General features: G+C 52.6%; 1 long non-coding RNA gene across 1 annotated transcript; it reads left to right on the forward strand.

Moving 5' to 3' along the window:
* The first annotated feature begins 790 nt into the window (after nucleotides 1-790).
* Nucleotides 791-10,946, forward strand: LOC134168116 (uncharacterized). The gene is made up of 3 exons (XR_009966425.1): nucleotides 791-975; nucleotides 9,192-9,264; nucleotides 9,430-10,946. It is a non-coding gene; the product is annotated as an uncharacterized LOC134168116 (long non-coding RNA).
* Nucleotides 10,947-14,791: the final 3,845 nt, after the last annotated feature.

The raw sequence follows: 14,791 nt of genomic DNA on the forward strand, positions 1-14,791 counted from the left end.
TTATCCTACTGTCAGCTGATACACGTATTTATGTTGTTTATTTACTAAAGACAGAGCTGAGATGGCTCTGATCAAGAAGGAACCCATTAAAGCGAGGAATCCGAACACAGTTCATTTGTCTTTGACTGTCATTGACTCTCCCGTTGACGGCCTTCGCGATTAATTGCGCTGTGATGCTGTGAGCATCGTTTTCCCTCTGAGACCACACGCATCCGCAGTGTCCCAGCGGTGGCAGGAGGAATACCCACGTCTCCTGGGAGTGCTGAGGTTTTGCGGGAGATTCCGAGGCTCAGGAGATGGGGATTTGCCTGCTCTTTCCTCAGTGATGTCTCTGTGCTGTTTTCCCTGCTCCCCGAGCTCTGCTCCTGCCTCTCTCCCAGCTCTAACACACAGAGCAAAGCTGTTCGCTGCCCCAGGGTCCTTTTGGGGAAAAAAACCAGCTATTTTAGAAATCAATAAAATAAATAAAATGAACCCAGTCAGCAGATTGCCCATCTCTGGTCCTAAAAGGGAAAAGCAGTGGAAAGCTCTGCAGCTCTATGCATTTTGGGGTTCATCACTGGTGCTGGCTCCCCTCTGATGCTCACCAGTGGGGAGGACCTAGGGGCACCCAGTTAGGGAACAGCAGTGCTTCCATCTGGGGCTCCAGGTGCTCTCCATGAGCAAAGGGGCTGGAGTTAATGCTGCCCAGCTGCCCCTGCCTTGGTGGGTATATAGGGGATGGGAAGGGAGCAGAGGGGTTTGGGCTGTGATCCTGTGGTTCTTGGTGAGAAGAGGTAGGCTGCTGGGCTCCATGGAGCATAGGGATGAGGACCACAGAGCTATGGTTGTGCATATGAGAGCTGAGAAAGAGGCAGCAGCTGAGCTTGAGATGCAGGTAAAGCAGCATGGAGACATCGCTGAAGAAGGACCAGGAAACTGGGGCATAGATGCAGAAGGTGGGCAGCAGAGCAGAGGAAGCTCCAGTGCATGCAGGTGAGTTGTGGGGCTATGGCAAAGCTGTGTGCATCCCCCAGCCCCGCTCCTGCAGGGGAACAGCGCTCGTGCCAGGCTGGGCTGTGTGCCTGCGCTGCGATGGGGCTAAGGGATGTCCTCCTCCTCCTCAGCCATGTGTGAGCACAGATGGGCTGCAATGGGGGTGTGCAGGGGAGATGACAAGCATATTGGTGCTGATGTACTGTGGCACACACAGAGCACCCGCCTGCGGGAGCGGGCTGGCTGCTGGGGCCATGGCACAGAGCTGCTGCTGTGCCAACGGAGCCCTTCCTGCCCGGCAGCCTTGGGATGCAGCCCTGGCCTGGGGCAAATAGGGGGTCCTGGAGCTGCAGGGCTGTGCCTGGTGGCAGTGGGAGCTGCTGAGGGCTGTCCCACCATGCCTGGGACCCTGCTCAACCCCACATGACTCAGGCATTGCCCTTCTGGGAGGTACCAGAGTCCCAGTGCTCTGATCCTGGATGGGGCTCTCCCAGCCCAAAGCCTCCAACCTGGCCTTTGTGAGAGGGCTGGCTCGCACCCCATTGATGCTGGGGCACTGATGCTGTGGATGGCTCCCTTCTGTTTCCCACTGTCTCTGTCCTCTGAAGCTCAGCTCTTTCCTTGCCTGTGAGTCTTTGCCTTTGGGGTCATGATTGCACACCTTTGCATGGGGTGTTCCTGCCTTTGCTATCCCCCCGATGCACCATGGGGGTCTGTTTTAGTGTCACAATCCCAAAGAGCCCATCTGCAGCAGGCTGAGCCTTTGGAGCAGTCTGAGCATGCAGAAAGCATCTGCATCACCTCCTTTCAGGTGACACCTTATTTTCTCCTCTCTCCTTCCCTTCTGCTCTTACCATCAAGGTCTGAAGCTCCATCTCTTCCTCTTTCCCTATTACTCCGCTCTCCCTTTGCTATTCCTTGCAGGGATCTCTTTTTCCTCCCTCCCTGCCAAGGTGCTTCCCTTCTGTTGGGTTTTCCTCTCCTCTTTTGCTTTGTTCCTGCATTCCCTCCTGGTTTCTCCCACTTCCTCTGTGCTCTTCCCCTCTCTGCCACCATCCTCCCCTCCCACTGCAGCCCCAGCATCTCCCTGCTCCCTCTCGGCCCTGTGCAGGCAATGGAGCTGGACCCCTCCATCCCATTGCTGGCCATGGGGTCTGTTCTTGGTGAGGTGTTGGCTGGCAAGTGGAAAACCCCAGGGGAATGAGCTCAACTTGGTTGTCACCTGCAGTGATTGGTTTCTGCCTCTCTCGCAGGGTGTTGTGTCCTGTGAGCAAGCGGCTGTTGGGGGAAGCACATTTTTCTTGCTCACTGGGAGTTCCTGCTTGTTGTTTTTATAAATCAGTATTTATTGGCCTAATTATTGCAGATGCAGGGCCCGATAAAGGTGACTGTGATTGCAATATCTGATAATGAATTTCATAACAAACCTGCTGAGCCTGAAAGCTGCCAGCAGGAAAGGCATTATGTCAGGTTAATGACAGCGAGGAGAAACCTCCCCACCAAGCTGCTTTCTCCCATCTCCAAAGCATGAAGGGTCTCTGATGGAGGCTGCTGGAGCACCTCAGGCCAGTCCAGTGCTGCACCCCAATGCATCTGGGGCTTCTCTATTGCTTTCCCTTGATGGGAGATGCTTTGGAGGATGGAGAGTTGTGAGGAGGCTCAGGTCCCGCCAGGGTCAGACTATAGGTGTGCAGCAGCACCCAGAGGTGCTCGTGCCTCTGCTCCCACTTCCTTCCCAACTTAATCCCACCATGTGAAAGCCAAATGTGAGGCATAGGGAAAGTGGCTCAAATCCACTGCTGTAAATGGATTAATTTAGTAAGTCAATGGAGGGAAAGGCTTTCCAATAGTGATGCTGGTGCCTGCTCTCACCTCCTGGCCCTATGTGTGCCCCCTGAATTTCCTCTGCCTGTTCCCCACCATGCATGGGCTGCCCTGGGTCAGTCCTGCCCATAGGGCACACTGAGATGGAGCAGGTCAGCAGTGGTTGTGCTGTGAGAAGTGATGCTGCTCCTGCAGGATGCTCATGTTGGAGGTTTATAGGTGCAGAGACAGCCCCGTGTGATACTGCGGCCACAGGGCATCGAGTGGTGTGGGCCCATCTGCTGCTCAAGGGAGGATGGAGAACCTGTGCTTGTGCTGGTGTGCAATCCTTGCCCTCGGCTCCAAATGCTGCCTGGCCATGGGGGCTCCTAGCTCTTGCCTTGTCTTGGTCCTTCTCAGTGCTTGTGATGGTCCTGGTCAGGTCAGAGTGCCTGTGGGTCTACTCCCTGTGAAAGGCTCTTCCCAGAGCTTGGACCTGATCTGCAGGTCAGGGTGCAATGGGCTTTCAGTCAATGCGTGGCTCTGCTGAGCACAGGTGTGTGCTGCTCCGTGTTCCTCTGATCCAAGAGCCAGCTCTATCCCACTGCAGGAACTGGGGTGATTTCCTAGAGCTTGATCAGACCCAGAGCATGGCTTCACATCACTGAAACCTGGGCTTGGAGATTTTGCTTTAGTTCCCTCACCAGCACCAGGAGTAAGTGTGAAAGGGAAGGAATAAAGACCAGAAGAGAATATTTTCTTTTCAATAATGCAGAGAAGCACAGGCAGGAGGATGTACAAACGTGATTTACTCCTTTGCCCCTGTTATTGCTGCTGATGGCTGCCGTACCCCAGCTGTATCTCAGGGGGCCAGGGGAATTGCTTGCCCTATGTAATGTGCGGATGCCTGTGTTGAGCCTTCTCTCCCCAACCACCAGCAAAGGGCTGGAGCTGCTTGCTTTGTACATTTAATATTTGGTTGGCAGCTGCTGTGTTTGATGCTGCTCAATGTGGGAGCAAATTGGATTAACTGAAACGTATTCACTGGGATAAGCAGGGGAAAAGCCCTGCTTGTGTGCAGGGCTGTTTGCAGGGACTGGTGCCTATGGAAGGTGGTTGGGCTCCTGGGGCAGGAAAAGCTCAGACCCTGGACTTGCTCTGAGGATGGGGTGGGAAAGGGATATTGGGGGGCCACAGTCCCATCACCATCAGCTCTTTGCAGCAGGATCTTGCTGTTGACAGTGTCAACAGTGATTTATTGGTGTTATGAGCCATGCACAGGAGGATGCTCATCTACAGCAGATGAAGCTTTCAATAGTACAGTCAATAACAGGAGGACATGGATACCTTGGGAAAACTTGCAGAGGAATTTGGGAGATGTGTCTGGATAACTGAGTGCCAAGCACTGCATTCATCCTACTGCAAACAGAGAGCTGTGGTTTGGTTGTCTCTGCACCTACAAATGACCCTCCCTTGCCCAGGAGGGGACCAGGGCACAGGAGAGATGCAGGCAGAAGGCTGGTGTCAGTGGCCCCCCCTGCCTGATGCTCAGCAAGCTGCCAGGGCTATATCCTGCCCTGCTCAGCCCACAGAACACTGTTATTTCATTACTCTCATGTCATTTCCTCCTGGCTGATCCTGTTGTCATATTGCAGAAATAACTTCCCGCTGTTCCCTAAGGAGGAGCAGGCTTGGGAGGCCAGGAGAGCCCTCCCCTCTCTTCCCTGCTTGTGTCCCTAAGGCTGCCATAAGGTTTGTGAAGCCTTTGATTCCTTCTAACTCTTAGCATCAGGGATACATTAAAAGCAGCTCATGCAAATAACACCAACCAGTTGCTACCATCATCAAACCCTCCAAAGTCTAGTGGCAACTCAGCAAGGTCAGGATGAGGCCATGTCCCCATCCCAGACACCAAAATTGGCCACAGTGGCATTGTGGATCATTCCCCATTCCCTTTGAGTACCCAGCTTCTTTGGATGCTTGGCTTCCTTCTCCTGCTTGTGCCATCCCAGTGTCCTGGTCCCTCTGGCTCTCATTCTGGCTGGAGCATTCCTGGGGTGCTGTTGTGGAGCCTCATTAGCCATGGTTAAATGAGGAGTCAGGTGAATTCCAGCTCCAATTCCTGAAATACTGTTTCAATGCATAATATATGTCCGGGGGTAAATCTCTGCTTCTATTTAACCGTGGGGAAGAGCGTGCTGCTGAATGTTAAGTACGTTATCCCAGGAAACAAAGACTGTGCTGAGTGAATGACATGGCTAATGAATTAGTGAGGGGAGCAGGGCTGGCATCTCCCCTGCCTCGTGCTCCATTCACTGCACGGGGGGGGGGGGTTATTCCCAAGTGTAGGAGTGACAAATTACATGATCAATACGGACACTGATCCATGGTCTAATCTTGCTTAGCCCTGGTAAACCCAAGATTGATCCAGATCTAATCTTGCTTATCCTGGACAAACCTGGGAGCAGATCCAGAGCCTAAGGTAATGCATCCTATGCAAATCCAGAACCGCCCTATTGATTTGCTGGTGTTGTCATCCTGATTTCACCTTGCTGCAGAGGGGTTTATCTGCCCCTTGGTGTGCAATGCAATCAGGGCAGTCATCCTGATGGATTGGTGGCAGGGAGTGCCTGGCATCCCTGGCTGCAGGGCTGTGATTCCCTGCTCCAGTGGGGCTTCCTATGTAAGAGGGAGGCAGTTAAACACTGGCTGGGAATCAAGGAACCCTCCATTTGAGTCTCACCTGAGCAGTGAGAGCTCTCCTCACTGTCTGAGGTGGTCATGGAGCCATGTATCCCTATGGAAGGTGCAACCTAGATGAGGCTCTGCTCCCACCTCAAGTGCCCCTTGGTCTGGCTGCAGCGAGCAGAAGGGCTGTAACATCCCATGGTCCCCATTCTTTGCTGCATCTTTGCCCTGCAGAACCTCGTCCTTGCAGCCAGCATCAATGGGCTCCAGTGAGTCAGGGGGCTCCTGCAAGGCCTTCCTGCAACACTGATAGCATCTCAGAGTAAAAAGGCCATGTGCTATTTAATGTCTAAAGGAATTGGATGGAGAGATATGAAGGTCCTACACTCCGTGCCCTGGGCTCCTGGCTTCTGCACTGGGATGCAAACAGGTTGCTGTGTTTAAAGGGGGGATGTGTTCCAGCACCTCGAGGTGAGGGGCTCTCGCCCATCCTGCAGCATTCCCAGCTCCATGCAGGTGAGTTGTCAGAGCTTAAGTGCTGGGGGACTGAATCCTGCAGGCTTGGTGCCAGCTACATCTGTGCCTGCAGCCTGGCCCCGTGTTCTGCATTGCTTGGAGCTGGGAAGCGCTTTAGCAGTGTCAATATAACCCAGAAGGTTCTCAAACACTCCAAAAGCATTCCCTGAGAAAATAAGCTGCTTCCTCCCTGAACGGGAAATCATTCCAGATCCATCCCAATGTGCTTCTCTCATCAAAGGGGCCACTTTGTGCTTCTGAATCCAAGGGGAGGGGATGGGAATAAAACAAGGCTCTTGCTTGCGACGTGCATCTCCCATGGCTGAATCCATCTGTGTTTCTCCTTTGGCGTGTGCAGGAGGGATCTTCCCACTGCAGCTGGGCACTTCACAGGCTCTGTGTGGTGCACGGGGAGGCCGATGGGGCTGGAGCAGCCCAGGTTTCTATGGCATCGTGCACGGCAGCTTTACTGCTCGGCTTCTCCAAGTTGATGGGGAGAAATTGCTTTTGTCAAGTCTAATTTCAGCTGAGCCGAGCAGGATAAACAAAGGGAGGTGTGGGCAAAGCAGATGGTTTGTCACAGAGCACGGAGCAGGCAGGAAGGCTGCGCAGCTTTTTATAGTGTGTGATGGCCTTTCCTTGCATCGAGCTATCCATCACTGTGCAATTCCCAGAATAAACCCGCCTTGTGCGATGTACGTGAAATAGCCAAATGTTACAGCGGGATGTTCGGTCCACACAGTGGTTGGGAGCATCTGCACAGCAGCTTCCTGCTTGGATCCTTGTTTGGAACCCCCTGTAGTGGCTGCTCATCCCAGTGACCCCACTGTGCTCCAGGTGGGACTTTCCTCTGCAGGCTGGTGGATGTGGCAGTGTCAATGATGCTCCTTCTTGGTGTTATCAGGATTAACAAGGGGTTTGATCTCACCCCATGGTTCTCCCATCTGATCTCACTCGGACCTCCTGATCCAGGTCAGGGATGTGGCTGAAGAAGCAGGGAAAGGAGGCATCTCGTGGCCCTGCTCTGCTTGGTGGTCTGGTGTGCATGGAGCTTTGTTATCTGTGCAGATATTGATGAGAGCATGGAGAAGCAGTGCTTGGTACCCACAGAGACCTCCCACCCCATTGTCTACCCTGCCTGAGGTGCTCCTACCACATGTTGTAGTGATGGGGTGTCCTCTCATGCCCTCCACTACGTGATAAGGAGACTTCAGTGCCATCAGCCTGGTCTCGTTGCTGCTGTGGGTACAGGCAGGAGGCTGCCTGTGTCCAAGTGCCTCTGACCGCACTGCTGTGGCCCCGTGTCGGATCCAGCTGGGCAGCTGTGCTCTTTCCCAGCGCTGGTGCTCTGGGGGCACGGCACAGATTGCTGGGTGTTTGTTTCAATAAGAACGATGCTGGTGTTTGCAAACCCTTTTAAATTGCTCTCAGCAAGTGCTTGTGTCTGGAGCAGAGTCTGCTCGCAGCAAAGCCTGCAGGAAGAGGAGGTCTAGGGGCTGGTGGTAGGAGCCTGAATCCTTGCCAGGTTTCCATCCCGCAGAGCGTGTCGGGGCCGGAGCAGGGATGTGCTGTGGCTGCTCCCTGCCTGCCTTTTTACAGCAGTCCCTGCTCCGCAACATCCTCATTAGAGCATCCCTGTGCAATTCCATATAATGAGCAAATATGAAGGAAATCAAAGTATGTTTGAACTCTGTTAATGAATAAAAAGAGGGCTAAATGCCTCCAATAACCTGTTTGCTGCGCAACGCCTAAACCAGATCTGTCTGTATCAGCTCATGATGTGCAGGTGCCCGCAGCCACGGCAATCTCAGTGCCTGCATGATAGCAACAGCCAGACCCGGTGGGCACACGGTGGTGGCTGTGATTGCTGGAGATAAGTGACTTATTCAGACCTGAGTGTGCTTCATTGCCATGCGGGGCAGGAGCATCCCCTTGGGGAGCGCAGCAGGGGACAGCCCCCTGTGCTGCTGGCCTTGATAGCAGCGAGGAAAAGCAAGATATGCTTCCAGGCTTGGAGGGAAACGGAGTTCAAAGGAGGCTCCCAGGGGGGAACTGGCTCACATTAAAGACAACGGTCCCTGTGGCATTTACGTGCATTGCAAGAGGACTCTTTGGTGTTTATTTCCCTTTATGTGTTGCTCACAGGAGGCTGAGCAGTGGTGTTGCTGGGTATATGGGGTCCTCCATCCCAATGTGGGGTGAGCCTCTATTCCTGGCCGTGCAAGCAGCCACAAGCTTTGCTTGGGAAGGCAGGCAGGATTCCAAGGAGCTCTGTTTTCATTCTTCAGGCCTGGAAACCTCATCTTGGTCATGGGCTGGGTGTCCTGGCCTTCCCCTATGGGCAGACAGACACAGAGGGACAGCTGACCTGGCTCTGTGGTGCATCCTCCCAGTGCAATGCAGGTTTTGGGATGCCCTGTGTGGGTGATGGCTCCCATCAGTGGCTTTCTCCATCAGGACCCTCAGTGTAACCCAGTGCCAGCCCTGGCTCCGCAGCTGATTGCTTGCTAATTAAAGTAAATCATTGCCAGATGTTAAATCTCTGCCGGGGAGGGAGTATTTTCACATAGTGCATCACACAAGTGCTGCTTCCCCCTTTGATCATGGTCATGTTAATGGGAATGATGGTTTATTCCCTGGCTGCAGGAGTGCTCGGTGCCCTGAGTCACTGCCACACCTCACCTGCATGAGGGTCCTGGGCTGGGTGGAAAACCAGGGAAGGGATGTTCCAAGAGGGCATGTACATGGAGATGTGCTATGGGCAACTGCTTTCTCTAGCATCCCAGTGCATTACCCATTGGTTCCAAGCCTGGATCCCTGGTCCCAGCTCTGCATGGTGTCTGGGTGCCTATTCTTTGACCGAAGCAAGGGGGATGGCACTGGGGTGTCCCACCATTGCAAAGCTGGCTTTGCCGCTCCTCAGCGGGTCGCACGTTGGAGCAGGTCTCAAAAGGCAGCTCCTGTGTCAGGTAGGATGCTGTGTGCCCCCCTTGCTTTAGGGGTCACCCATGATGGTGGGAACATGAAGCTTCCAAAGATGCCCTCTAATAGACCAGTCCTGTTTACATCACCTGTAAACAAGATGAACACAAAACAGATTCATCTTTCACTGTTAATAGATGAAAATGATAGATGATCACAAAATAGCATCTTAAAGAATACAGGTTTGGCTGAGGTAAACCACTTTTTCTTCTATTTCGTTCCATTAGGCACTGACCATTTACCCCAGGCCGAGCTCTGTCCTCATGGAACACCAGAGCTGGCTGGAGAGCAGCAGGCTGGGTGAGACAGCTCTCCTGATGGACTGAGGTGAGATGAAGTGGGCAAACCAAAGGGACTGTGAGATGGAGGATGCTGCCTTTCAAGTTACCTCCAGTTCTTTTAAAGAATAATACTAATAGGGCAGAAAGCTATTCCTACCTGATCTGTGGTCTTCTCTTGCTCCAGGACAGGATTTGGCCTGCAGAGCAGAGAGGGAAGTTTGCAGCATTGGCAACAACATGCTGTGATTCAAGAGCGATCCTTTAAACAAGGTTATTACTCACTTTACCAGGCACAGCTATCCATTATGGTTAATAGAACACCACATAAGTGATTCTCAGCCTGATCCAAACAATATATCTTGTGGCCCAGCTGGACTCGCTTTTATTCTTACCTCTCACTGGAGGATGTGTTGGCATCAGCAGACATGGAGATGTTGGTACCTGATCGTGTGGACAGCCAAGATCTGCTGCTTTCCAAGGGGATGAGTGATGTGAGCTGTTGGATGGGAAGCAGTTGCCACCTCCCTGCCATGTCCTTCTCCGAAGGACAGGATCCATGTTGGCCATGGTGCAGTGGAAAGAAGCCTGTCTGGGCTGCCTGTACTCGCTCCATAACAAGAGGGTGGCCTCTCGATGGACTATACTTCATGCTTTCCATCACTATAGCTGCTGTTTTGGCTGCATGAAGGGTGATGTCTCACTGCCCTGGAGCAGATGAGGTTTGCAGGCTGGGGACGGGGAGAAGGACCAGCTTGGGCTGCAAGAGGAAGGCTTTGTCCTGACAATCCTGCTGGAAATGAAGTCCAGGGATTTGCTGTGGAGATGCGCCTGATGCAAGGCTGGTGACAGGGCTCCCTTCAGGACAGGAATCAGCCATTCTGCCTGTACACTGTCCCTGTATCCAGCACTGTGCCTGTCCTGCAAGGCTCTGGGAGCAGCTCAAGTAGCACCAGGGCAGCAGCAGGGGCCATTCCCTGCCAGGATGTGATTATCCCCCAAACGAGGAGCTTGTGGTACCCACCTGCACTAGAGCAGCCAGCACTGGCTCTGGGCATGCTGGTGGCTGGCTGGGGGCTCTGCTCCATGCCAGCCATCTGGAATCTTCATGAGACACCATGTTTGGTTATCACCATGACAGAACAAATCCTAGCAGAGTATTAATCACTGCTTGGAACAGCATCCACCCTAGGTTTAGTTGTGGTAAGCTACGCCAGGCCTTGTCTGACAGCGTGTAGCCATCTGAAGAGCCCAGATTCCAGGCATTTTCCAAGCTTTTTCTCCCTTCTCTCATAGGCAATGTGTGCCATTCACATCTCAGAGTGCTCTGCTGGAACACCACCCATAGCCTGGCTATGCTGTAGCGTGGGACCATCAGATGGTGCAGGTGAGGTGCCCTCATGTGTGAGTCTCGTTTTGGTGGGTGAAAATGGTCAATGTGGTGATGCTGGGGGGGGCGGGAGATGGGGCTTTGATGGGTGAATTCTGTGACTTCCCTACATCTGCATTCAGAGAAGGGAGTGATGGGGAGGGGCATGTCGGGATCAGTGCCTGGACTGCTGGCTGCTGGTGTGGGATACAGGCAGCATCAGAAACACCAAACTGCAGGATGCTGCTAACCAGTATCAGTGAGGATCCAGAGCCAGCATCCCGAATGCAAGCACCTTGGTGGGAAGTGCGATGGAGCTGGTGCCTGGCCCTGCGGCTGCTGCACATCTGCATCGGCTCCTCCGGATGAGGAATGCTCCTGGAATCTCCCAGCTGGTGCTCAGCGCTGCAGCAAGAGCTGTGTATCCCAGGAATGCTCTCTCCTGTCTGCTGCCTGCTGGGCAGGAGCCCTGTGGCTCTGGTGGAAGAGCAAGTGAATGCTTAGGAGCTGTCAGATCTCTGCCAGGGCCAGCTATCTAATCCCTGCTGGAAGAGGGAAGCATGGCAGTCTCTTTCCCACCCCAGGGGGTGGGATGTAGGAATAAAGGGGGAGAAAAGTAGAAAGGAGAATGTAGAACAAGTGATTTAATTGTGTTTGTGACTGGTTTGAACGTGGAATGGATGGCGCTGGAGCACTGAGCAGGTTGCTGGGCTCTATTTGTAGCCACTCAGAGCAGACACACTGCTTTATTTCTCTAAATCACTGCCCTTTCTCTCTTGTCTCTATTCCCCTGACCTTCGCAATCTGTTTGCCCATGCAAGAACCCAGAGGCTGAATTAAGATGGGCTATTTGTACGCAGGGCAGGAAGAGCAGAGATTCTCCCATCACATAGGATAACCTTTGCCAGCAGGGAAAGGGGCTTCTGCAAAGCAAAGTTTGGTTGCCTCTAACTCATCCATTTCATTGCTGTGATGTAAACCCTGTCTGTTCCTCACCCGCGTGGGTACCAGCACGCATGGTTTGTAAAGGCAGGCAGGCATCCAAGCCCCCATTCCAAACATCCACCACACAACTGTGCCCTGAGCTGCATTGCAGTGCTCCCCTGCTCCGGCACGCTCCGATGGCACAGATTGCAATTGCCTTGTGCTTCCTTGTCTGCTCTCCCTCTTCTCTCCTCCTCGCTTTTAATCTTTGCTTAACTTGTTGTGCAGGCAATTGCGTGGCATTTAGTGCGTGGTGATGGGTGTTTGGGGCCTGTGCTGGAAATACGGCTCATTATCTGGAGTGGATAATATTAAGCACTTTTCTCTGTTGGCCATTTGATCACAAGGTTATCCTGGTTGAAGGGTTTATGCGCTGGAATTGCTTGCAAGGGAAATATTGAGCTGGCATGGCTGGAACTTGTGTCTCCCCACAGGCTGCTAGTGCAGGTGTGCTGTGGCGATGGCGGAGCATCCCGGAGCGGGGCCAGCAGCTCTGTTCAGACCCTCAGGTCACCTTTTCTTGTGAAGGATGGGATTAAATCAGCTGAGCTGCACGGTTCTTATTGATGTGACCCTGCAGCAGGCCACGGGATGGCTGTCGGTCACCTCTGAGGGTGCTGTTTGGTGCTGGATGCTGACCTGGGTGGTGATGAGGGCTCAGTAGTGTGCCTGGTGCTCACTCTATCCCCTGTCCCAATGGGGATACTTGTTACCCTGCTCCATCCTGGCCTCTCAGCTGATGCAGCACCAGAGATGCTGCTTCTGGCATTAACATCTCATAATGTTCCCTGTGGGAAATGGCCTGAGAGCCATCAAGTAGCCACTGGGTAGTGGTGGGACATGGGCCAGCGAAATGTGGGAAAGGCTGCATCACCTATTACAGCCCCTTGAATCATGCAGTGTGTTTTGCTTTGCACTTTAATAGACCATATTAATGCACTGGCACATGGTGCCCAGGGAAGCTGTGGCTGCCCCATCCCTGGGCCAGGTTGGCCAGGGCTTGGAACAACCTGCTGTAGTAGAAGGTGTTGGGGTTGGAACTGGATGAGCTTCAAGGTCCTTTCCAACACAAACCAGGCTGGAATTCCATGTTCTATCCTGATTGTCTTACCCTTAACTCTGCCCAGTGCAGCCCAGCTCCCTGCTGCACCCTGTGCTGCCTTCCTTGCCATGTGATGAGCCTGCCAGGCTCCATTGGTACCTCCAGAAAGTGCCATCCTATTAGTGCTGCTTCTCCCCACTCTTTGCTTCCAGGCAGGCTGTGCACATCAGGAGTGTCTCCAGCAGGTTTCCTCTGGACCAGCACCAGTGTGGGAGCAGAGAACCAGCTCTGCACCTGCCACTGCTTTAATACAGGCTGTAAATCAGATTATAACTGCCTGTCTGGCTCTGCATTGTGCACTCCGTGATTATTCAGCATTATGTAATCTCTGATAAAAGATGCTGCATCAGTAAAAGTGAATTAAACTATTGAGTGATAGGAGCTTATCGAATCGCTTGGAGTGATGCTGTCCTCCCTTTGGCTCTTTAACCTCTGCTGTGGCAGGAGCGTGCCGGGCGCTGCCCTTGCTAACAGCCAGGGAACCCTGCTGACTGGGGTGGAATTGCTGCACTACAAATAAAGTTCCATCTCAGCTGTGAAAGACAGGGGTTTTGTAGTCTAAGGACTCAATATTTTATAGCAGTGGTCCCTTATCTGCATCGTGTGCAAGCAGAGTTACACAGGGATGTCTGCGAGGCGAGCGGATGCTCGATAAAGCTTGGCTCTTGGAGTGCTGATGGGCAGGGACTGCCTTCATTCCCAAACCTCTTGGGGGTGGACATGCATTGAATTCCCACATTAGGGGGGGGGGGGGGGGGAAGCATGTTTAGTTCTAAGCTGAGCATTTTGTCTTATTCTCCAGACACCCCCATACAAACAATATTGTCTTTTCTCTCCTTTTCAGGCCTTCTCTTTCTCCACGCGCAGCAGCTGGCTGATGGCTGAGGGATTTTGCTGTGTGTTTTCCTATTGCTTCATTTTCTTTCTCTGTGTTACGGGGTTTTATGTTTTCTTTCTGCTTTGCTGTGATATTAGAAACATTGCTAGGGGAAAGCAGAAAAAAGCAGCACAAGCCTAAACTGTAACTCCTGACACCCAGGTGCTTTGAAAAGCTTTCAAGTTTTGCAGAACTGGATAAGCAAAGAAAGGGGGGGGGGAATAAACCTACATCATTTATTTGACTTCACCCAGTAGCTGAAAGGGAAAGGTGCCGGGAAAGGGGGAAAAACAATACTTCAGAAATGTGAAATTAAAAGAAAGGCTCTGAAAAATTAAAAAGATAAAGGTGGTCTTTGATGTTTAACACAAAATCTTCAGATTTAGACCTATTTTGTGCATGTGTGTTGGAGCAATGGGGTGCTAGGGGAGATGGGTCCCCATTGCTGCAGTAGTGATGAGGATGGATGGCTGGGGCAGGGCATCAGGAAGCCTTTGCTATGGAGAGAGGCAGGGTGGGTGTTGAGCCCCAGACCCCACCAGCCTCTGCAGCAGCATGGAAGATGCAGGCAGGGGATGAGACGGATGAGAGCATCGCGCTGCCCGGTCTGCAGTGTCATCCCCTGCTTGTCCTTCTCTCTTACCCCCTGCACAGGGGATGTTGAATAAAAAACCTCAGGCTTGACAGCCTGCTGATACCATAGTTTTAAATATACATGTTTGAGATCCTGAGATTTACTTTCTGACAGGTACAAGGGAGACAGCTCTGAGTGCTGGGCTGGAAAGTCGTTCGCATTAGCACTCAAACAAAGGGCTGCAAGCTGCACCACTTGCTTTTAATTAAAAGCTTTCCTTATTTTACAGCGTGGGCAGAGCCAGTATCTTCATTACACGCTTCCTGTACCCATCAGTGAGCCGGGTGAGTGACAGGTCACAGTGCTGCTCCCTCCAGACCCGCATCCTGATGTTGAGGGCAGCGCACCGGTACCAAGGGGGATGATGCAGCTCCCCAGTGACCATGGACATGGGGACCACCATTGCCAGCACCTCCCTGCCCATGCCCTCTGGGCATTGACAGGCACATCACAACAGGAAAGTCAGGCTTTGGATAAACTAATTGTGTTGCAAGGAGTGGAGCGAAGCGTTTAGGTTTCAGAGCCAATGTGTGGCATCTTTATTAATGTGCCTACTTGAGTTCCCTGGGACGCGATGTTTTCT

Source organism: Pezoporus occidentalis, unplaced genomic scaffold (assembly GCF_034315485.1).
Source record: "Pezoporus occidentalis ecotype Australia unplaced genomic scaffold, CSIRO_AGI_Poc_V1 ctg30, whole genome shotgun sequence".
Classification (NCBI taxonomy): Eukaryota; Metazoa; Chordata; class Aves; order Psittaciformes; family Psittacidae; genus Pezoporus; species Pezoporus occidentalis.